This window comes from Macrotis lagotis, chromosome 5 (assembly GCF_037893015.1).
Source record: "Macrotis lagotis isolate mMagLag1 chromosome 5, bilby.v1.9.chrom.fasta, whole genome shotgun sequence".
Taxonomy (NCBI): domain Eukaryota; kingdom Metazoa; phylum Chordata; class Mammalia; order Peramelemorphia; family Peramelidae; genus Macrotis; species Macrotis lagotis.
Genome location: NC_133662.1, coordinates 132,639,192 through 132,663,908, shown reverse-complemented (window position 1 = coordinate 132,663,908; position 24,717 = coordinate 132,639,192). Strand labels below are relative to the sequence as shown.

Genomic DNA, 24,717 nt, shown 5'->3' with positions numbered 1-24,717 from the left:
TGCTCTCTGAAGTGAGGCAGGTTAAATTTAATCTCTCTTCTAGATAATAACTTTCAAATATAGTCTTTTCTCTCCAAGCTCCAGAATCCTGATTTCCTTTCACTGTCTTATAAGACATAATTTGGATACTCTTCTATTCAAAGAGGTATATATTATGAAGGAAACATGGTACTGTAGGAAAAGAAATGGATTTGGTATCAGAGGATCAAGAAATTACCTTGGTAATTTGCTTTTGCTTTTCCAGGCTTCGATTTTCTCATTTGTAAATATAAGTGGTAGGATTAGATGGACAATAAACTTTTTTTTCCTAACTCTAAATCTTTGATATATTCAAAATAATTAGTATATGATGAACAGAGGTATACTAGGAACTAAAAGAAATTCAAAAGTTTAAGACATAATCCCTGCCCTCAAATAACTTATAGTCATTTGATAAGACATGTAAAGCAAATACCCAAATTAGTGGTGCATGCACTGAATAATACAGGTATGAAAGACAAAGAGAACAATATTCAGGGCATATTGCTGGTTGGTGGTACTAGAATATAATAAGTAGAGGAAGCTAAAGGGAATTTTAGGCAAAGTTAATAATTACAAAAACAAAAGTTTGTAGGTATTTGTATGGTGTGAGAAGTATGATAACAGCTTCATTGGAAAACAGTTCATTTTAGGAAGCAGTAAAAATTAAGGCTTAATTAGAAAAATAGAACTAAACAGAAAACCTGAAGTGACAGGATGAGGAAATATGCATTATTTTAAAGAAAACTAAAGCAAACAATTTCTCTCTCTCTCTCTCTCTCTCTCTCTCTCTCTCTCTCTCTCTCTCTCTCTCTCTCTCTCTGAAAGAAACAGTATCATGCCTAGGTAAAATGAAATAATTTGCAAAATCTTATAGAGAGGGAGCAGCCAGGTGACAGAGTGTCAAGAACTCAGGAGAGAGGCAGCTAGCTGGTGCAGTGGATAGAGCACCTGCCCTGGAGTCAGGAGTACCTGAGTTCAAATCCAACCTCAGCCACTTTATAATTGCCTAGCTGTGGTGATCTTGGGCAAGTCATTTAACCCCATTACCTTAAATTTTTTTTAAAAATCTCATAGAAAGAATGATATGTATATAAGTGTTATGCCTCAAAAGACATGAGCAGGATTAGAGGGGGAAATAGCTAAAAAAAACTTAGTAAAGAAACTAATTAAGTCAAATCATCCCAAGAGCATTTAAGGTTGAAATTGGAAGGAAGGAAAAAATAGACAAAAAATAGATATGCCAAAATTTTCTATAACAATTTTTTTTCTCCATAAATTGCTGTGGAGCCACTAAATCTGCATTCCATTAACAATTTCTGATATTTTATATGAGGAAGTAGAAATGGCATTACATTAAACAAATGTGATAATAGCACCTTGAATTGACCCAATATATATATAAATGATTTGTATTGGAGTTGACATACTTGAAGGATTGGTTTTTTTTCTATCTGACATGAAAGAAGATATCAGTGTTCGGAAAAAATAATGGACATTACCATATTTCCCCATTTTGAAGACAAACACTTTTTGAAAAATTTGGGGTCTAAAAACTGGAAGCATCTTATCCAGTGGTTGCAGATTTTTTTACTTAAATTTCCTGCTTTTTATAGAGCTTTTTAAAAATTGTATTTATTTAAGGCAATGGGGCTAAGTGACTTGCCCAAGGTCACACAGCTAGGTAAGTGTCTGAGGGTAAATTTGAACTCAGGTCCTCCTGACTCCAGGGCTCTTTCCACTGTGCCACCTATCTGGGGTGCTTTATGGTTTTTGTGCTCGTTTTGCATTTGTTACTGGTTATATTAGGCTTTGTTTGCCATATTCTGTCCAGAAATAGCTCAGAAAAGATTTTCGTACAGTGCTGAATTCAAATTCAAAGTTATCCAGTTTGCAAAAGTTAATTGAAATCATGCTGCTGAATGGAAGTTTGGTCCTCCTCCAGCTAAGAAAACCATCTGAGACTGTCTAAAAGAAACCCTACTGAAAACACCACAGTAGAAGAAGGCTGTGAGAGGCAAGTCAGCAAAATGGCCTGATTTCGAGAGGGAACTGAAGAGATGGATTGAAGAGCAAAGGGCAGGTGGAATTTTTATGTCCACAAAGATGGTTCAGCAGGAGGCCAGAAGAATTGCAGATGAAAAACAAGTTCCTGATTTCAAAGGAGAACACAATTGGTGCTTCAGTTTCATGAAATGGAATGGACCAAGCATGTGTACACACAACAGACTTGCCCAAAGATGCCTGAAAGCTATGAACTGAAGGTTCTTGAATTTCATGGTGAATTAAACTTGAGTTCAATAACTTTATGTAAGATATTTTTTTTTCAAATTTCGAGTCCCAAAATTAAGGTGCATCTTACACATAGGGAAATATGGTACTACTACCAAAAAAGGGCAATTAAAAATTTATTTATCAATCTATATGTTCACTGTCCTCTGGCTACAAATCAGTCCACAAATGTATCAAAAATATCACTGATGAAGGTAAGAAGGGAACAGGAAGGGTTTTTTTAAATTATATTGTACAGCAGACCATATCTTTACAGTTACACAACTGACTGAAAGGATCTAGAATACAAGCACCCTCTGTGCTTCTTTGCTGACTATTAAAAAAAAAGCATTTGATATTATAGAGCAAAATATTATATTTCCCAACATTGTCTCATGCATATCTTAAGCTTATACAAGATTCCCTGAAAGATATGATAAAAATAATTTTGTATTAATGTTCCTTTTTTTAACTTAAAAATATCATTTCCATAGACACAGTAAAACACTCAAAAATATATAGGAAACCATGACTTTCTACTTCATACTGCTCATTTTTAAGAATGAGGTTGATCAGTAGAAAGAGAATTAAGAAATATAATGGTATGCATGTGATAGCAAGAGGCCTAATGAAAACCCCCCCTAAAATGTGGAATATACTCTCTATGGAGGATTTTTGAGAAGAAATGAACAAGAGTTAAACAAAATGAGAAGGTGTGGATCAACTGCAAACACTATTGGAGGGAGTGCCCATGTTGATCAGATCACAGAGATAAATAGGAAGAAATCATGAATTTGAAAAAAAAAGAGGAAGAATTATGAATTTGTAGTCAAAAGGTTTTGGTTCATATGCCACTTTGATGACAACCAATTTCAGTCTATTTCCTTTTCATAAAATGAGGAGGGTTGGAATTATCAATTATTTTTAATATATTCTAATTTACATTTTTCTAAAGAAAACTAACTTGTGACTTCTATAGCAATACTTATATTACTAAAGGTATTTTACTTGAAAGAGAGGCAGATTGGTATAACTGATAAAAGTGCTGGTTTGTAAGACCAAGAAAACCTGCATTCATGTCCAGCACGCATGGGTTAGGCGACCCCATGCAAGTCACTAATTCTTAGGTATCTTTCTAAAACTAGAATTTGCAGGGAAGATACTGATACACATTGGTACTAGGAATTTCTTTATATGGGAGTTGCCTATACCTATGAAATCAATATCCAATTCCCTATCTCTCTCCTAAATCTCCAATGTTAGTATGAAATAATATACAAAATATAAGTAAAGAAGCTAAAACCAAGAAAAAATATAAAGCAAGTTATATGTGGGCTAGGATGAGGAATTAATAAAAGCTAGTATATGTGGAATAGGAAGCAAATTGCAAAAAATGAATTAGCTGTTGCTTCAAGCAATTAAAAAACTGATGAAAAACATACGAAATGCAAGAATGTTATGTAAAAGCAAATATTATTTAAACAAATCAGTTCAAGATTGGAACCATAAAAATGTGGAAGTTGTCAGATAATTCAGTTCTAAGATTTTAATGATGAGAATATGAGAAATTAAGTGCCTTGTCTAAGATCACACAGCAGTTTACTGACTACACTGGGACTAAACCCAGGGTGTCCTTGACTCCCACACCAGTATACTATCATGTGATACTGATTCTCAGAAATAAAAGCCATTTCCAATTTGGTTGAGAAAAGTCATATTCTCGAAATTTATTTAAAAGAGAAGAAACTATCAAAGCAAGACTGACAGAAGTATGTGTGTATGGCAGCAAGAGATAGACTGACAGAAAAGAGCTCACTATTTCTCTCTATTTTCTATTGTCTTTCTCATTAGCACTGCTGATCTGGAACTTTCATGGTATATTTATCCAGGAGTGATCCTGGGAAAAACTGGCTCATGCTATCCTCACTCACAGGAGACTGATTTGTACCAGAAAGCCAATTTAATAATTTACCAAAAAAAATCTCTCTTCCCGGTAGAGAAACATTCTTAGGAAACCAAATTAAGATCAGAAGCCTGCTTGGTGAAAACACAGAATAAAAAAAAGAAAAGTGCCTGTAGGGATAAACTTGCCATGCCTGCCAAATGTTCCTGACCCTTAACACTACAGGAGACATATCACCATGTTTCTCTCAAAGTCCCTTTTTTAATACTTGCAAGCAAATCTTTCATTTCTAATTATTTCAGTATTTTAATATGGTTGTCTCAAGGATAAAAATTTCAAGTAGGGTAAGCTAGCTTAATATCTAATGGCTTTTCAATGTTTCTAATCAAAGATTATGTATTTGTTTTGACACATCTAGAGCTGGGTCTACAAAAGCTAATGTAGTTCAATAAAAAGTAAAAAATTTATTCCACAGTTCACAGTTTTACAGATATCATGTAGACTTAAATAACAAGTCTTAGAAGTAGAGCTGTAGGAGACCTAAGCATCTGACCTACTCTTTTTAAAATGTATGGAAGATTGATATCCACAAAAGGTCAAGTTATTCAAGGTTATATAGTAAATTTATGACAGAACAAAAATCAGGACTCAGGTCTCCTGACTCATACATTGCACCACACTGAATCCAAACTTTCTTCATGGAGTTTGGTCTCATCTATTTGTTCACATAGATAGATATAACAGAAACCTCTCTTGAGCCAATTATCTAAAAGCAAAAACCACCCACTTACACCAATAAAATGAAATTCTGAAAATGGAACAACACACTATTCTTCTTAGGTTTGTAAAAGCCTTAAATAAAATGACTAAGGGAGGGAGGAAATCATTTTGCAGAATCATTCTACAATTGCTGATTAAAACAAAATGTGTCCAACTCTGAGGTGAGACACAAAATTTTTCCTTCCCCCTCAAGGGAAAAAAAGAATGCTTTAAAACAGCCTCAAAAAAGAAGACAATGATAAAATGCTTGAATTAGAGAAAATCAAGGCAGTCAAGATTATTACAATATTTTTTAAAAGGTCATGCAATCCTATCTAAAAAAAAATAAGCATTTAATTTCCCTTGCTCTTATGTCCCCCTTAAAAAATGAATAAAGCACAGCAAAATTCCAGGGACATCAAATAATAGGTTATTGAAGTAGTCTAGGCTGGAGGTGATGAGAGCTTTAACAAGAGTGGGGCCTGCCTGAATGGAGAGAGAATGGAATGACTGTGAGAAGTGTTTTGGAACTAGAGAAGCTATGGTGAATCAAGAAAAGGAGCAAAAGTTGCAGGTTTTCCAGTCAATACCACTACATTGACTGTACTCTTTATTAGTACCCTGAAACATACATTTTCAATCAGAGTCAATGTAATAATTTGTTATGGTTGACTATGAATAGCTGTTATAAGAATTTAGTTTTGTTTTATTCATTTTTTATGGGGGAGATGGACTCCTTCAAGATTCAGTTCAAATGTCTCCTGGTTCATCAAGATCTACCTGGTCACCTCTACCTTTCTCTCAGCTTCCACCCCAACTGCTTGTACATTCTCTTCCCTAAACAATCTTGAATTCACCTTGGATATATTCAGGAGCTTTGTATGTGAGGTATCTTTCCTAGGAGACTACAGACTTCTTGAAGGCAGAGACTCTTTCATTTTGACACTGTATCCTCAATGTTTAATGCAGTGCCTGGTGACACAGTAAGAAAATGGTTGTTTGTTCACTGACTGGCTCCTTTGCTACCTTCTTAGTAAAAGATCCACAACATTTTACAAAGCCTTATTTTACAATTGTGCTCACAACATTCTTATGAGTTCAAAGTAATACACTGAAAAATAAGAAACTTCCCAATCAAAATGATCATATTTATCCCAAGGAAAAAAAATGGAACAGATAGCCTGCCAAGAAAAAAAGGGGGAGGAAGGAAATGAATGAATAGAAATATTCTAGTAAAGGCAGAGATGGAATAGGGATTTGAAATTTAGGGAGTATAGGAGTAGAGAATCATCCTACATGAATCAGAACAGAATTGGAGAAATAGTTGAGTACCAAGTAATAAATAAGCATGAAGAGTTATTATCCTTTTAATCCTTCTTAACCTTGGGGCAGTGTAAAGTGTATGAGATTTAGAGTTAGAAGACCTGAATTCTATTCATAGCTTTTTTTTTTCCAATTACTATCTATATGACTTTGAGCAAGTCATTTTGCCTCTTTGGGCCTCAATTTCCTCAAATGAAAAATGAACATGTTTGACAAGATAACCTCAAAGATCTTTTCCACCTTTAAATCTATAATACTGTGATTGACCCATACATACAAAATGCATCTATTAACCAAAAAGATATTGTGTGTGTATGTGCTTAACTGTACTGACAAAAGCAGAGTTTATGTGTGAGCCCCTCAAAAGTTACTTCATTGAAGTTGTATGTTTTTAAAAAAATGCTTTATACCAACTTTGGTCAAACAGTTTAAGCTTCTATTTTTAGAGCAATGGTACAAGAGTACAGCTTACCATCATACTTCTTTTGGCCAATATAGAGAATTTCCAAAGTGAACCTTGGAACAAATAGCAACTTATTTATATAGTGTTTTTTCCTTATGATAACCATTGTGATAGGAAATACAAATATTATCAACTTTTTGTACATGAAGAATTTGAGAATCTGAGTTAAATTTACCTTGTGGCTGAAGGCTGAACTTGAACCCATCTCCAAGTTCCAAGTCCAGTATTCTTTCTGCTATGTAGATTAACAAAAAGAAAATTTTATATTACCCATATTGAGAAGTATTTGCAGTTGAAATCTGGATTTATTACTTTAAAGAAAACTCAAAAAGGTCAGAGTATGTTAGTTGCGAGGATTTTTGGTAATGTGTATTACCTCTCCATTAAAAAATAGAACATTATTCATAAAGATTAATGAGGGGTATATGCTCTCTTTACCAAATGTAATTATGTAACAATGAATTTAATTTCAATTTTCAGAATTTGTAAAGCTTCTCTAATTATAAAATATCCAGAACATACTGATTAATTTTACTTCAGCTACTTTGAAGGATCTGTGAAACCAGAGATGTAAATATTCCCTCCAAACAAGCAGTTTACAACTCATCTATGCTTTATCATCTTCTCTGATACCTGACTACATCTTCCTGTTAAGCTTTTGAGTTCACTCAACATTTGGGGGCCTTTCTCTAGATCTTTTACATTACATGACTATAAATGGTGCACACCATACGTGCTTTCTATGAACCAGAGGTGTGTTAGAAATATTACTTCATCTGATCTTCACAACAACCCTGAGAGGCAGTTGCAATTTCACAAGTAGGATCTGAGTCCATATTTAAAATCAGGTCTTTTGGACAGCAGGCCCAGCCTCTATTGATTATTCTATTTAGCTGCCAGGACCTCATTTTCTAGTGATACATTTCTTTCTTATCTTAGCCACTACTTCTGGTAGCTTTAGTTACTGTTTAGACACTGTTTACTTAGGAAAATATTAACTTTTACATACTCATGTGACTGAATATATACATTTAAGTGTGCCACTAAATATTTTAAAATTTATTTTTACAAAAAGTATCAACAAGCACTTTTGGTATTACTTTAAGATATTTTCACAATTAGGTAGAAAAATTTCAAACAAATGATAATGCAGAATGGTATTGGGAAAAGAATACTAGACTGGAAAGCAGGGGTGCTTGGTTTAATTCCTGTCCCTGGGTGCTCAGTTTTTTTCACCTCTAAAATGAGGAAATGGGGCTAGTTTTAAGGTTCTTTAGTATCTAAATCTATTACAATTGACTAAAGGGCATATATATATATATATATATATTATATATATATATTATTTAAGAGTACATTGATACAGGCAGTTAGCACATTGGAGAGAGCATCCTCCCTAGAGTCAGGAGTTCAAATTCCATCTCATAAATAACAATTATTAGCTATGGATCCTGGGCAAGTCACTTAATTCCAATTGTGCAGGCAGAGAGAGAGAGAGAGAGAGAGAGAGAGAGAGAGAGAAAGTACAATAGAAGCAACTTTGCCTAAAAATATCTTAAGGACTATTATAGAAATGAAATAATATATATGTTGTCACAAGACAGAAAATTCTGAAGAAATGTTTACAATCTATTCAATTTAATTCAGTTCAATATATTTACTTAGCAACTACTACGTGCCTTGAAAACTAGATATAAAAACCAGTATTATATATTTTTAGAAGTAAATAGAACACAGAATCTCAGAGTCTGGGGCAAACTGAAGCAAACCTAACCCACAGCCACACAAGAATCTCCCTTGTAAGATTTCTCAAAAAGGTCATTCAGGTTTTGTCTGAAGACTTCTAATAGAGAGGGCTCAACTGAGGCAGTTAATTCATTTTGAGAAGCTCAATGTGTTTTGTTTGTATTTTTTTCTCCTAGGATTAATCCTATATCTGCCTCATTACAACCTCCACCCACTGTTTCCAATTCTACAAGCCACATGACAGTCCTTCATCTTCAGTCATCACCCAAGTCATCTTTATATTAAATTTCCTCATTTTCCTTAGCTGATTTTTCTATCAACTTCAGGTCTTTCTCCTACCCCAGTTGTCTCTTTGGAACCCACTTCTAGCCTGAAAACGTCCTTCCCTAAAATGTAGCACACAGAAGTAAAACAATTCCACATGCTGTCTGACCAGAACAGAGTTCTGGGAACTATATGGACAAAATCCTAGATATTATGCCTTTTAGAAATATAGCCTAAGACAATGAACTGTTTTGATTGTCATATCACAAAGTTGATTCGTAATAAGCTTGCAAACTACTTAGCTAACGTCTACACCACTCCAACAGTTAGAGGGTAACTAAAACAAGAACTAGCTATGAAAATGTATCAGCTGAAAAGGGAAAAAATGCAAATAGTAATTTGAAAATGGAAGAAGGGTATGCAATTATAATGGTGAAGAGGAACTGAAATCAACAACACCCCAATGAGCAATCTTTAGAGACATTAGTCATTAAGTATCAAGTCGAAAAATCAGCTAAAGGCCCCCCCCCCCCCCCCACGAGCATGGATAGAAGTGATAGAGGTTAGCTAGGGAAGGGTAGGGTTTACTCTTTAGTAATGCTGGAACTTAAGGAAGTATATAGAAAACAAAGCCTAACAGCCAATGTCTATTGCTATCTTGATTTTGGGAATGATTTCACAAAAAACACAAAATATTCCAGCTGCAAGGGACCTTAGGGACCACTTGGACCAACCCTCTCATTTTACACATGACAGAACTGAGATGCCACAGAAATGAAATGGCTTGCTTAGCCTGGAAACACCTGCTATGTTGTGAGCAAACTCAAATAAATATAAAATTAAAGTATGATTGGTATTACATATTTGGATTGAACCAAAATTTCCCAAGAGAAGGCACTTCCTAAATTTTTGATCTTGGTTTTTTAACCTGTAATAAAAGATCACTTTGTAGCTCAAATACAAAGCAGAGTAAACTTGGTACTTAATCATATCAGTTTGTTCCTCTGGAAAAAACTTGAATTTCTAAATATAAAACTTAAATGTTATTCCTTTAAGTGATTAAGATATTCTAGAAATAGATTTTAAAAACCATTTAGTGTGAAAAAAGTTGAAAGCTTAGAAAGGCAAAATTAATCTGAATTTGAGATTTGGGGGAAGATTACAGTACAATTAATGCAAAATCTCTGAATATATACATCATAGGCTGAAACAAGAAGGCAGAAAATGGCAACTCGCTTTGGAAAATTATTCAAGTTGGAGAGTCATTCACAAACAAGAGAAAAATTAAGAGAGATAGTACTGGCAATGAGATTAATTTGTATTTTCATTCCAAATTGTTGATCATTCTGAATTTTTTCCCCAAAGAACCAAATCACCTAAAGTCAACTTCAAGCCTTATTTTGTCAACTGTTCGGTGTTTTGAACTTGATCAACGCAATTTCTCTAGAAGACAAGCAATGAGATCAGGTTGGAAGTAGAGCCAGACACTTGATTGTCTACTGCTGGCCCTTCAGGGAATGCAGAACATTCCCATCCCACATCCTGTACCTAGGGCAAATCTTACATTCTTGACTGATAAGCCTTTTTCCATAAACAAAGGCCCTGGGGTAGGGGCCGGAGAAATATTCCAACCTCTTATCCACTAACAGTTTGAAATACATCCCACCACCAGGGTGGTAACACAAGGTACATCCCGACCCTTCCCTCGCTAGGCCTAAAATGTTCGCATAAAGAGGCGAAAGGCACTAATTTGACTTAGAACTGTCAGATAAAGAAAAAAAGCAAAGACCTCGAGCCATGAAATGCATCAACGCCCACACTCTCCTCAAGTACATCCCTAAAATAAGCTCCTCCATCCTGGCTACCGCCCGAGGCTGGAGAAAGAGGGCAGGAATCCTTCCAGAGCTAATACACGGAACTCCTACAACCCACCTGTCCGTCCATCCGACGCCCACCGGCTAAGCCACCTGTCCGGCCCCCGCCCCCTAGCCTAGTTCTTCCCCGGGGGTGGGGGTGGGGTAACGTCCCCTTCCTTTCTGGAAACCACCCTCCAACTTCCCGGGCTCGCACCCCGCCATTAGGACAGTCGGAGCGGGCTCGGGAGAAGAGCCGGCGGCTGGGGAGTGCCCCCGTTTCCTCGGCCAGCCCCACCCCCAGCCCATCCCGCTCCAGCCTCAGCATCAGCCGCGGCGGCCGCTAGCCCGGGGCCCCGCGGTCCTGACTCACCTACAGGGCTGAGGAGCCTGTCCTAGCGGCCCGGGAGGGGGGGTCCGGGAAGACGCATGTCCGGCCTCGGCCACGGGAAGGGGAGCCGCCGCCGCCGCCGCCCGGAGCGGGGGAGCCCATCCTCTCCCTCGCTCTCTCCCGGGGAAGGGGGGTGGGGAGGGAGGAGGCTCGGGCTCCGAGGAGAGGAAGGGGGAGGAGGCAGCGGAGCGGGGAGGCGCGCGCACCCGGGCCCCAGCCTTCCAGCCGCGGTCGGGAGGGAGCCGGAGGGCTTCCGGGCCGGGCAGCCGCCCCGCGGGGCCGCTCAGGCTCCGGGCCGCCGGGCCGGGCCCCCAGCGTCCCGCCCGAGGGGCATCGCGGCCCGCCTCGGCGCCCCGGTAGCTCCGGCCCGAGGGGGAGTCCGGGCAGCGGCAGCGGCGCGCTCCGGCTGCCGCAGCGTCGCGCCCCCGCCCTCGCGCGCTCTGGCGGCCGCCGCCTCCCAGCCACGCGGCCCGGCCCCCGCGCCCCGCCGCGGGACGCCACCGGCACAGCGCTCGGGCCCCGGCCCCGGGCTGCCGCGGGCCCGCAGGGGCCGGGCCGGGCCGGCGCCTGGAAGCGCCGCTGGAGCGCGCAGGCCGGCCTGGCTCAGCCCGGAGGCCCTTCGGGGAGTGGGGCGAGGGCTGCGCTCGGGGGCTCCGCAGCCCGGCCGGGGGCGGAGGGCTTTGAATCTTCCTAGATCTGTGAGGCAGCCGTAGGCCTTGCCCAGTCCTCCACAGCCAAGGTCAGAGCCAAGCGCCACTTCTCTTTACAGTGTTGCATCTAGCTAGGAACTTGTCACATTGTAACCATCTACCTCCCCCCCCGAAGCCACACACACACACACACACACACACACACACACACACACAAACTGAAGAATGGTTAGAGGTTTTGTGTCTCAGCAGAAACTGAATGGGAGCCTTGATGGTTCGGATGAGGCATCCGCACCCAATGCCTTCTGCCCTTCCCATACTTTTGGCAACTTCTGCAAGACTAGAAATATTCATCGAAGTATACAGTAAATTTAGAGCTGTGATTTTTTAGCCTTCCCTAGATCTCAGTTTCCTCATCAGTAAAATGACAGTTCCATACCTAATGCAAATGGGTCTTTTCCCTCTCTGCCTCTCTGCTGCCTTGTTCACCCACTGTTTACTTTCACTGATGCAACCTCAGAAGTAATCTTGAACCCCTCATCTAATAAATGAGGAAGTAGAGGCCCAGGGAGATTAATAAGTGACTTGCCCATGGTCATATAAATGAGCAGCCAAGCTGGGATTGTAATTCATAACCCGGCTCAAAAATCCTTTCTTTCCATTGTAACCATTGGAGTATACTCTCACCTAATGAAAATCCCGAGGTTCTGCTCTTTAAAGATTAATGCTATGACACAGCTCAACCAGAGGAATAATATACGTTGATATTTTCCTGCTGTTTATATTCTATTAGAGACAGTCATTTGGAAACTGTCCAGAGATTTGTGATTTCAGCAGGGCAGGTCCTCCTTGTGTTGAATCTTAATCTATCAATATAACTGACCAACAATTCTATAACCTAGAGTCTTTACGTAATCTCCTGGAGTTTAGGGAGAGGTGAAATGATATGCCCACAATATACAACTAGTACAAATCAGAGGCTGAACTTGAACCAAGCTCATAACCTGCTCTCTGTCCTCTAGTGTTGCACTTTTCTCTCTCAATATTTTAATATTAAATGTAATATTTATTTATTATTTAATATACAATTTATGTAATTTATTATTTAATCATTTTAATATTTAATATTTCTCATAATATTTTAAAATATTGGATATGTCACAGCAACTACCAAATAGCTACATAACCAAACTCTTAACATTTATATATCAGATGCATTCAACCATTACCCACGTCTCTTTAAGATATGCCCCCAATATAATAAAATACCTATAAAAAACAACATAAATATTATTGCCTTGATTTGGTTTTTTTTAATGATTTTTTAAAACTTCTATTTGTCTTCATGTACCTTTTCACATTCATAGATATTTTTAAAGGGTAAGAGCACTAAAGTGAATGTTACAGGTTTTGCTATACCAAAGGGAATAAGGATGAAAGAAACTGAGTTTCTATATGTTAATATAAGATATACTTGTTACAATTTTGAAATCAGATCAAAGAAAAGATTATGGTCAATGTTATAATCAAGAAAATGTGCGATTACCAGTTAAGACTGACACTATTCCTTTTTTTTAGGAAGAGGAAAGAATAGCCTAAGAAAGAGCTCTAAAAGAGTTAGTTTAGAAGTTTTGTCTTGACTTGACTTTTGCTGGGTTGGCTTTTGTGTGATCCTGAGTTTTCATTTCTCTTTTATCTTTAAAATGCAAGTGATAGTATGTAATTTCCATTTTTTTTCAGAAATGATGCAAGACTAAATGAAACTTATCTCATTTATGTATTTATTCTTGCATCATCTGTGGAGGGATGGCATGTGATATAGTGGGTTGCTCTGTAATTAGAAATTTTAGGGGTTTTTTGGTTGTTCAGGGTTGTCCAATGCTTCATGAACCCTTGGACTACACTATCCATGGGGTTTTCTTGACAAAGACAACACTGGATTGGTTTGCCTTTCCTTTTCCTGGTCATTTTATTGATGAAGAACTGAGACAGACAGGGTTACGTGACTTGCCTAGGGTAATATAGCTAGTAAATGTCTGAGGCCAAATTTGAACTCAGGTCTTTCTGATTCACAAATCAGAATTCTCTCCACTGAGCCACTTTCTTGCACTGAAGTTCAAATTCTTATTTTTTTAGAGTGCTCCTTTTTTTTTTATTTTGAATTTTTTACTATTTTTCCCCCTGATCTTGCTTCCCTCCCCCACACAGAAGGCAGTCTGTTAGTCTTTAAATTGTTTCCATGGTATATATTAATCTAAGTTGAATGATGAGATTCTTAAGGAAGAAAAATAAAGCATTGTGCCTGATTGTTGCAAAAGAATTTAATCCAAGGGGTGGCTAGGTGGCATAGTGGATACAGCACCGGCCTTGGAGTCAGGAGTACCTGGGTTCAAATCTGGTCTCAGACACTTAATAATTACCTAGCTGTGTGGCCATGGGCAAGCGCCTTAACCCCATTTGCCTTGCAAAAATCTTAAAAAAAAAAAATTTGATCCACCGGAGATAGAGCTGATGGTATCAGAACACAGACTGAAACACATTTTTTTCTCTTTCCTTTATTTCTCATGAGGGTCTATATTGGGGGGGGGGGGGTTATTATGTTTACTCTTAAACAAGAATATTTTAGCGAAGTATAAAAAAAAACCCATCACTTGTACAAAAATATTCATAGCAGCTCCGTTCATGGTGGCAAAGAATTGGAAATTAAGTAAATGTCCTTCAATTGGGGCATGGCTTAACAAAATGTAGTATATGTGATGGAACACTATTGTTCTATTAGAAACCAGAAGGGATGGGAATTCTGAGAAGCCCGGAAAGATTTGCATGCACTGATGCCAAGAGAGATGAGCAGAATCAGAGGAACATTGTGCACCCTAGAGCAACATGGGGTGATGACCAACCTTAAGTTCAAATTCTGACTCTGCTGCTTTACTACCCATGTGAACTTGGGCATATCATTTGTTATATCTCAACTGTCTCTTTAGAAAAAAAAATAAAATAGGCCTCTCCCAGCTCTATATCTGTGGTTCTAAGTCAGACCTTTCCTCTAATTTTTCCCTAACCATTTCTATTTCCCAGTCTACAATAACTCCAGACAATATTTCTTTCTCATACAGAAGGAAATAAAAAAATACTTCTAATTTGTGGTGTTCTTTCACAAATGGAATAAACAGACATTTTAAACATATATCCTTGTGAACCTGAAAATTGTTTTTGTCACTAGAGGCCAAAACTCATTAATAGTTCCCTAACTGTTTTATATAGATAGCAAACTACTCCAATAACTGGTGCCTTTTTGGAAACTTTTTTTAATATAAAATGAGAAGACATACTGTATTTCCCCATATATAAGACACGCTCTTTTTCAAAGAATTCGGCTCCAAATTGGAGTGTTTTATTCAATGCTTGTAGATTTTTTTACTGAAATTTCTGCTTTTTCACACTGTTGTCTTTGCATTCATTGTTTCCCATTTGTTACTGGTATATTAGGTTATATTTTGCCCAGAAATGTCTCAGAAAAATTTTTGTACATTGCTGAATTCAAGTTCAAAGTGATCCAGTTTGCAAAAGTGAATGGAAATTGTGCTGTTGAATATAAGATTGGTCTTCTTCCAACTGAGAAAACAATCTTAGACTGGCTAGGGAAGAAGAAACCTTACTGAAAATGCCACAGCAGAAGAAGGCCATGAGAGGCAAGTCAGCAAAATGGCCTGTTTTCAAGAGGAAACTGAAGAGATGAATTGTAGAGCAAAGCGCAATTGGAATTCCTGTTTCCACAAAGATGGTTTAGCATGAGGCCAGAAGAATTGCTGATGAAAAACAAGTTCCTGATTTCAAAGGAGAACACAATTGGTCCTTCAGGTTTATGAAATGGAATGAACTAAGCATGTGTACATGCACCAGACTTGCCCAGGGAGTGCTTGGCGTCAACTACAGACCAGAATACAGGTAGGATAGCAGTCAGAGCCTCTCCTAAGACAGTTATGAGGAGTTATATGAATTTATGATGAATAAAACAATAACTTTATGCAATATATTTTTTCAAATTTTTGGCCCCCAAATTAAGGTGTGTCTCATACAAAAAGGCAACAGTTATTGGAGCATTTTGCTATCTTGCATCACTTCTGTGAGTGAATAGATAGACCATATATGCTTTGCAACAGGCAATTTATACATTAAAAACACTTTAGTAATAATAGCTTAGGAAAATCTCATGGTTTTTTAAACATAGACATAAATATTCTTTTCCTAATGACTGATAACCCAAGGGGAAAAATATAGAGGAAGGTTATTAGTCCACAATGTCTACAAAAAATTTGCCATTAAATTCTTATTCCTAGAGAGAACTATAGGCTAATCTAACCTTAGATTTAGAACTGGAAGGGACCTCAGAGGTTACCTAGTTAAACCACCTGATTTAATAGTGAAAGAAACTGAGGCCAGAGAAACTAAGTGACTTGTCCAAATCATACATAACTAAGATTTTAACCTAGATCAATTCCACTATATGCATTAGTCTTTCCAATGTAATATATCATCCATGTTAAATTATCATATTAAAACAATTTTTTTCTGAACTCCTGATCTCATATGAACCTTTCCTTCAGTATAATACTGGGTTCTAGAATTATATTCAATATTATATCATTCTATTATATTATAATAAAAAACATACCCCCCAAAAAAACCCAAAACTCTGTAACAGAGTTCCATACTCAGCTAGTGACTTATTTAGAACAATAGTCAATGTAATGAAAATTCAGTAAAATAAAACAATTTAAGTTTCTTCATTTATTTATTTTTTTAAAAATTGGCAAAGCGTGGTGATTCTTATTCTATAATCTCAAGATTTAATTGGAAAGATAGGATATGTACATAAAACAATTTGGACACCAGTAACAGGATTGAGCCAAATGCAGATTTCATATGCATAAGGATACATGTTAAAAGATATCTGAGTTTGCTTCATTTTTGAAGGAAACAGAAACATCATTTTAGGATACTCCTGGCAAGAAATGTTTTTCATCTTCTTTTGCACAAAAAAGGAACATTGCCTGGAGATACCTTTACTTGGGAGGTATGAATGAATGAAGGAGCCCAGTATTGTACTGAGGGAAAGGTCTATATGGTTTTAAGATCAAGAGTTCAGAATCAATCTAATCCAATGCACTCATTTTACAGATGAGGAAACTGAGAAACAAGGAAAGTAGTAATTTGCCTAAGGTCACACACTGTAGTATCAGTCAGGATTCAAGTGTAAATCCTCTGATTCTAGAATCAGTTTTTTTTTTTTTTGGTTTTGCAAGGCAATGGGGTTAAGTGACTTGCCAAGGTCGCACAGTTAAGTATTAGGCATCTGAGGTTGAATTTGAACTTGAATCCCTCTTGATGGCAGGACCAGTGCTACTATACCACCAAGTTGGCCCCTAGAATCAACTCTTGACCATGGTTATTCCTTTACTTAGTTCCTGATACTCCAAAAAAGGGGGGAAAAAAAAAACCTGGGATCAATGGTCAAAGTTCCAAGAAGAAATTTTTAAAAAAATTTTCTGAAGGAGGACTTTTAGAGTTCTCCAACAAAGAAATGGGTTGATTGAAGAGCCCTAAAAATATTCTAGCACAGGTTAATTGACCATTTAATAAGGACATCTTAGGGAAATTTTATCTACAATGAGTCATAAAATGCTTCTTAGGCCTAGAAAAATGAAATACTGTTAACTTGCCAAATACCACAAAACAAATTACACCACACTAGGACCAGTTCTCCTGTGGTCAGGGAGATTGGATTAGGTCATCTCTAAGGTCCCTGCCATTTCTAAAATTCTATAATTCTATAACTGCTCTTCAGGGAAATTTTAGTTCACAGTAGACATTCCATCCTCTTTACAGCACAAACTTTCCCTCTTCATACAAATCTTTACTTAGAATCATGCAGCAAAAACATCTTTGGCTTGCATGAGGTGATCACTATCAGATCTGTCATCAGGTCTCACGAACAACATATGGAAGACATTCTCATGTGTGCCAACGTTACAGACTAGGTCATTATCAGTTCTCTACAGAACATTATTATCTCAGGAAAACAACTATCATAAGACTTCCATCTTCAGAGCTACAGTAACCTACACTTTCCAGCTGTTTTCTTAAGTATTCAGAACTTCACTGAATTCTGGTGGGAAAACCTTTCTTTGATAACAACTTGGTAAGGCAGAGGATAAGTTGATCAAAGAAAGAAATATGCAACTTGACATATAGATAGATGTGAAAGACTTATAGTCAAAGGAGGAGAACTTTTAAAATAAGATTATGTATCTTAAAGAGGATGTCATGTATTTTCTGAATTACAAACAACGAATTGTAAGAAAAATAATTTCCCACTGGCTAGTACAAAAAAAGCAGTTTATTAGAATAGAATGTAGGCTTCTTGAGGGAAGGCACTATTATATCTTTGCCTTTATATTCTTAGTGCCTATCACAGTGCCTGCTTGATACCTACCTGGCACTCAAAAATGTTTTTTGAAGTAGATTTGTCATAATCGCCTCTTCATGGGACTAAAAGAAAAGGAGCAGGCACTAGAACTCTCATATTTACTTAGCATCTATGTATGTGCAGCCAATATAAATGCTCATTATTTGATCATGTTTGGCTATGATTAATTTTATAAGAGAATATGAAGACTAGAGTTATTGTTTATTTAAGATATTGTAGTTCTCATCTTGGCTTCCATCAGTAAATGGGCTTAAAATAAAGCAGCATTTTGTGAGGAAGCAGAAATGGAATGTGTAAAAACAACTCACTTATTGAATGATTGAAGGAGCCTCTCAGGGTATATTGAAAAATAATATTGTATCCTGTATGTATCTATTGCTGTAGAGGCTCATCTTAATATTTAAATATACAGTCAAAGTTATAATAATTCTGAGAGGAGGAAAATCTGAAATAACTGAGGAAGCAACATTTGAGCTTCCAAATATATTGATTTGTTAACTAATTGCATAACAAATCAGTACCAGGCTTCCTCAGCTTGGCACTAGTGCCTGAAAACAGAGAAAGATTGATTTTTATTCATTAAAAGAAAATAATTAACAGCATATAAAGATTAGCAATTCGATTTCTAGTTGGAGGAAAAGTTAGGGACTTTCTGAGTTCAGGAGAGCAAATGGACATACAGCCCTGAAATTAGAAAAAAAAATGTCTCACTCCCTGACAAGTATTTGTATTCCATCAAAGGAACAAGAAAACATTAACTGATTGACCAGTTCCTCTCAGTTTTCAGATAAGACGTATGGGTTGCTTGAGATATATATTTATAAGAAAATTCCTTGCCTAAGTCTTTGGATCAGACTGGGTTTCTGGTTGACATTAACTCAGGTCCTTAGTCTCCAAGTAACAAGTAGAGGTGGTCTAGTTTCTAGTCAGCTTTCCTGAGTGCATTCAAACAGTGCAGTAAAGTTTTCTCACAATTCCTATAAATGAATAAAGTTTTCTCTCAAGACAGAAATTGAACAGTTCCAGGAAGAGGTGAATATAGCAACTCCAATTCAATTAACATTTATTGAGAGCCAACTGGGTGTCAGGCAGGCATTGCATTAGACTCTAGGGATATAAAGGCAAAAACAAAATAATACTTTCCCTCCAGAAGCTTACATTCTATTCTAGTATAACAAATTGTTGTTTATCTTTCATACTCAAAGAGGACCATGACATCAGGAATGTGATGTTATGACTTGCAAGCAAATTGGATTTAATTGAGGAAGGACTGTGCAAAGTCTTCAGCCTCACTTTTTCTTCCAGAGACATCTGGATTCAGTGAGTGGTCAGAATGACTTCAGATAACCCTGGATGAAGAGGGAGACCTTGGCTTTTTAAGTTAAGGTCTTTAACAGGTATCAGTTTAATTGAGACAATACCCTTCAGGATTAGGGCTAGGTAAAAAAAAAAAATGAGGAAGAGAAAGACCTCTATAACCTAGTGGGTTTTTTTTTTTTTTTAAATCAATCTGACAGGGGAAGATGTTCAGGGTTTTGGCCAAAACAGAAACAATTGCTATTTACATTCATTCTGAACCAGTAAGGACCACTTCAAGTGGGACTTGGTCTGGGACCTATTATTGGAAAATCAATGAAAGTCTGAGTGATTTGAGTGTAAATGCCAAGATGTAAGGTTTCAGCTATCAAAATTTAGATTCCTTTGGGCAGAGGATCTACAAGTAAGGATGAGATACCCTAGGTAAACATAAAGAAAGGAAAGGGATGGAGAGGAGAGAAGAGAAGAGAGAAGAAAGGTGAGGTGAAGAGAGGGATGGGAAGAGGAAAGAAAGTTGAGCTGTAATGTCCAAATGACCATCTATGGGACAGCTCTATTACTACATAGGTTGTTTATCCTTCATTCTTGAAGAGGACCATGATATCAGAGATGTGATGTAAAGACATGCAAATGAATTGGAGTTAAGTGAGGGAAGACTGTGCAAAGTCATCAGCCTCACTCTTCCTGAGTCATCTGAGTCCAGTGACCAGATATGAGACATAACTGAATAGAAAGATCTAGATCCAAAATTGAGTCACAAGGAAGAGGTAGTGTGGTTCACCCAATTTCCACATTTCCCACAATTCACACCTTGGTATTAGTATTTTTAAAATCTGGCCTTGACCATTGTTTGTATTTTTCTTTTTTTAAGCATTTTTACATCTGCACACAAGCAGTGTTCCTTGTGTATGCTTTTAACAGTGTTTCTGAACAGCATAATGAAAGAAGAAAATTATTTATCCTTTCAAAAACCAGTCTTAAGATCACAGTTCTACACTGAAATAAACTCTCAAACTCAAATTAAAATGGTATAGTTTTTATAAATTGAACTGATTCTGTTTGTGTGTGTGTGTGTGTGTGTGTGTGTGTGTGTGTGTGTGAGAGAGAGAGAGAGAGAGAGAGAGAGAGAGAGAAATTAATGCCAAGTAATGGGTCTACATTGGTTTGTTTTCTAAGGAAAGATTCATTACAAATTAAATATGTGAAGGCTTTAATTTAAAAATAAAGTCTTGGGGGCTGCTAGGTTGTGTAGTGGATAGGGCATGGGCCCTGGAGTCAGGAGTACCTGAGTTCAAATCCGATTTCAGATACTTAATTACCTAGCTGTGTGGCCTTGGGGAAGCCACTTAACCCCATTTGCCCTGCAAAAACCTAAAAAAAAGTAAAGTCTTCAACTTATCCTTCCTTTCTCATTAGATATTGAGAATTTTGCAGAACGAACCTAAAATACCTGAGAATTACAAATTTGTCTGATTTTGAATTAAGAAATGGTGATAAATCCTTCCAACAAATAACAATATTATCTTAGAAACTGTCACAATCTTAATGAAAAAAATGGGACTAAATTAAGAGTAAATTGATTTAAGTAACTAAAAGGGATTCTTTTTTTTAATATTTTGTTTTTAAGGAGCCTGTTAGCAAAACTTAATAGTATCTATATTATGCTTTTCTAGCTTTGTAAATAAAAAGAAAGTTGGGTACACATGAGAGGAAAGAGCTCCATCTACTGAATTATCACAATCTTTCTTCTACTACACTAATGCTTTTTTTGGCAAAAGACTGGTGTATGTTCTGCCACCGAAATAACTCTTAATTCTCCGTTTTTATTATTTATAGGTAAGTCTCTACCTGAAATATTTGTTATACTTCTTTGAATAAACCAGTAATTAAAATCAGTTTGTAATGTTCCATCTATTTTCGATTTCTCCAAGCAATATTCCAAGTCCAGTCTCCACCTTAGTTACTATATTGAATGATATCATCTTAGCACCAAGGGCTGTTGAAACAACATCGTCATTATAAATTTATAAACCATTTTCCCTCTCACAATCAGGGTGCTCTTTCTATTGTGCTGCACCCTAAGGAACAGCTAATTTCTGGATAAGAATTCTATTTTTTATTCAGCTTTATAGGTTTTCATTAAACAAAAATAAAGGCATGAAAATTCCTCCTGTTGCTTTGTTTTGATAAGGACTGTTTACACAGGTGAAGATATTTTAGTACTAGAGTTAGTGATTGCATCAATTCATACCTGATTCTCAATTCAGGATACAGTGTAGGATATGAACTACGGACAAAACTGAATTGTCCAGGGAACTCAGTAGCTATCAGTCTGAACATCCACAAACATTTATTAAGGGCGCAGGTACAGTGCAAACCATAGGGGACGCAAATACAATCAGAAGGGCAGTCCCTGTCCTCAAGGATCTTACAATCCCATGGGGGGGGGGGGGGGGCGGGGAAGGGTTTAGAGACAAAGAAAAGACAAAAAACAAAAAACAAAAACACCGTCCCGGTTCTCTCCGAGCTCATAAGACCCTTACTTTTAAAACTCTGCATTTTAAAAAAAATATTTAGACAGAAAAGATGAGGCGTGGAGGGAAGAGGTACCCAAACTAACCTAAAACTGCCGGGTCTTTTGGATTATTCATTTTTAATCCTTCTCTGGAAGCAGCATATCACTTTCTTATTGACGGATTTAAAAAAAAAAACCCTGCTTCAGGGTTTCCCAGAGAGTGGTTATAAAAAAAAACTAAACAAAAAGGAAAGGGAACTATAAAGCTGAGTCGGGAAAGAGGGGAAGTGTTTGGACTGAAGTGAAACCAAAGGGGAGGGGGTGGAACCTTTATTCAGATGTTGATTGGACAAAACTTATTACGTGAAGAGGTTAAAGACACTAATAGGTCTACAAGAAAGACTTCAGCAAGTTCCCTGGTGGTCTAGTGGTTAGGATTCGGCGCTCTCACCGCCGCGGCCCGGGTTCGATTCCCGGTCAGGGAAATGTGTTTTGTTTTCTGACGCAGATTTCTTAGTTTGTAGGCAGTTCCTCTGCATCTTAATTTTTCCCCTTTCTTGTTTTCTGACCCTTCTCTATGCTAGAGCCTATAGATATAAATACAAAACAAATCTTACTCTCAAGGCGTTTAAATTCTACCTTTGCAGAACTCCAATGTATTAATCCATTCTTTGTGTCTTGAACTCTTGGTAGTTTGCTGAAGTCTACGGATTCCTTCTCTGCGACATGTTTTAAAATGTATAAATTACAATACACAGCATTACAAAAGAAACCAGTTATATAAAAATACTATTATTACAATATTTAAAACAAAATCCGAATTAATGGATCTCAACACACTGCTCCAGTGCAATTCAATCCACCAAGAATGTTCTTGGCACTGTGCCAAGCTCTGGGAAACCTATAAAGAGGAAACTTCCTCTTCAAGGAACTTACTTTTTACTACAGGTAAGTTATATAACTGATTAATCTAGGAGAATTATTCTAAGAGAGGGAGATGTAGAGAAGAGATCTAGGAAATGCTTCCCGTTGGAGGTTCATCTGGTAGAATCTTGAAGTGGGGAGAATCAGGAGTATCTTTGTGCTTTGAGGATGACTTATTTTGGGGTACAACCACAGTTATTTGAGATCTGTTTAAATAATTCAAAAAAGAAAATAACTAATTTTTTAAAATCTTCAGCTCCTTGCCATCTGTATTTGGTGCCAAGAAATTAGAAATGGAATTATTCTTAAGGACAGTCATTTTACCAGTGGAGAAACTAAGAACCAAAGGAGATTGAGTGGTTTGCTAAAATTTACTTAAGTAGTGGTAGAAACTGAATCTATGTAGATTGTCTAGGTGTTATACTTTCCCCTATTAGAGGTTACCTTCTTATGGTAGGAAAATTTTAAGTACAACTGTAAGTAACTTCACGTTGTTGCCATTTTCAGTTGTTCATAATCAACAAACTTCCTTCTCTTTCCATCCCTAAAGCACCCTTCTCCCATTGTCTAGTTCTTCCCAGAGCTTCCATTCAGAGGAAGGGCCTTATCCTCTGGGTTTCACCATCATGCCCTTATCCAACTTTCCCCCCCATTAGAATGTAAGTTTCTTGGGAAAGTCACTTGAAAAAGGAACACTCTTTTTGGTTGCATTTGTATCTGAAGTGCTTAGTACAGAATCTCATAAATCCTAAATGTTTGGACATGTGACTTTTAATTAGAATTTCCACTGGAAAGGCATGATGAAACAGAAGAGAGTACACAAACTAATGCATAACTTAATAGCACTTTTTAAAAAGTTTAGTCAGTAGGGAATTTAAACTACTAATTTGTAGATGTATTTCACAAGCATTTAATAAACATTTATTATGTACAGAACACTGAGCAAGGAATTCTCAGGGAGTTTGAAAAAAGTCAATGTGGAAGAATCTGACTCTAAATTTAGTGAGATGACTAATTGAGAAGATCCAGAAGTGGGACAAGGTATAGAGTATAATTGGGGTCAATAGGAGCTATACTATAAATGATATAGTGCCTTGACCTAGAGATTCTTCATAGGGAATAATGGTGAATATAAGGCACATTAGAAATGTGCTCTAAATGATGAGTAGCATTTGATTAGGCTGTCAGAATGATGAGTACAGTTTTGGACATGTAGATTTTGAGGTACCAATGGAATATCCAGGTGGAAAGGAGGAAGAGGAAAAAAGGAGCTTTTAATAGACCTTTAGGGAACACCTAATTAAAAAGGGTGGAAGGAGGAAGAAGAGCCATAATTTTTAATGCATAGAAAAACCAGAAGAGAGAGTAGTGTCATGAAGGCTGGGGAAGGAGAGGTTATTATGAAGGGAGAGATGACCAGCAGTATCAAAGACTGAAGAAAGATCAAGAAGGATGAGGAATGGGAAAATTCACAGGTTGCTAATAACCTTAGAGAGAGTTGTTTCACTGAAGTAGTGGGGATAGAAAATAGTTTGTGAGGGCATGGTGGAATGAGTGGGTGGTAAATTAATGGAGACAATCTAGGCTACTCCTAGAAATTTTCGAACAAACAAGGAGATATAATACCACTTGGAGGGGTGAAAGGATCAAGGAATTTTCTCTTTTCTTTTTGACCAGGAAAGAGATTAGAACATATTTATATGAAGCAAGAAAGCAGTCAGTAGAGAGAGGGCAATTAAAATTGAGAGGCAGAAGCAGAAGAATCATTATTAGAACAAGGTCCCAAAGAAAATGGGAAGGAATGAGATCAAGGTACTTGGCAAGAAAGTA

The 24,717-nt window shown here is 37.2% G+C and overlaps 1 protein-coding gene and 1 non-coding gene across 6 annotated transcripts in view; one reads left to right on the top strand and one right to left on the bottom strand.

The window, feature by feature from the left end:
* NCOA7 (nuclear receptor coactivator 7) overlaps positions 1-12,147 on the bottom strand; it is a 187,683-nt gene extending 175,536 nt beyond the window's left edge. For 2 of the 5 annotated variants that reach the window (XM_074187511.1, XM_074187515.1), the window contains exon 1: positions 10,974-11,061. The gene's annotated coding sequence lies outside the window, so the exon portion shown is untranslated. Of the gene's footprint in view, positions 1-6,912; positions 6,973-10,679; positions 10,843-10,973; positions 11,062-12,080 lie in introns of those variants that run through there. The other 3 variants (XM_074187512.1, XM_074187514.1, XM_074187513.1) reach the window with 3 other exon arrangements.
* A 10,229-nt stretch (positions 12,148-22,376) lies between these two features.
* TRNAE-CUC (transfer RNA glutamic acid (anticodon CUC)) lies at positions 22,377-22,448 on the top strand. The gene has a single exon. It is a non-coding gene; the product is annotated as a tRNA-Glu (tRNA).
* Positions 22,449-24,717: the final 2,269 nt, after the last annotated feature.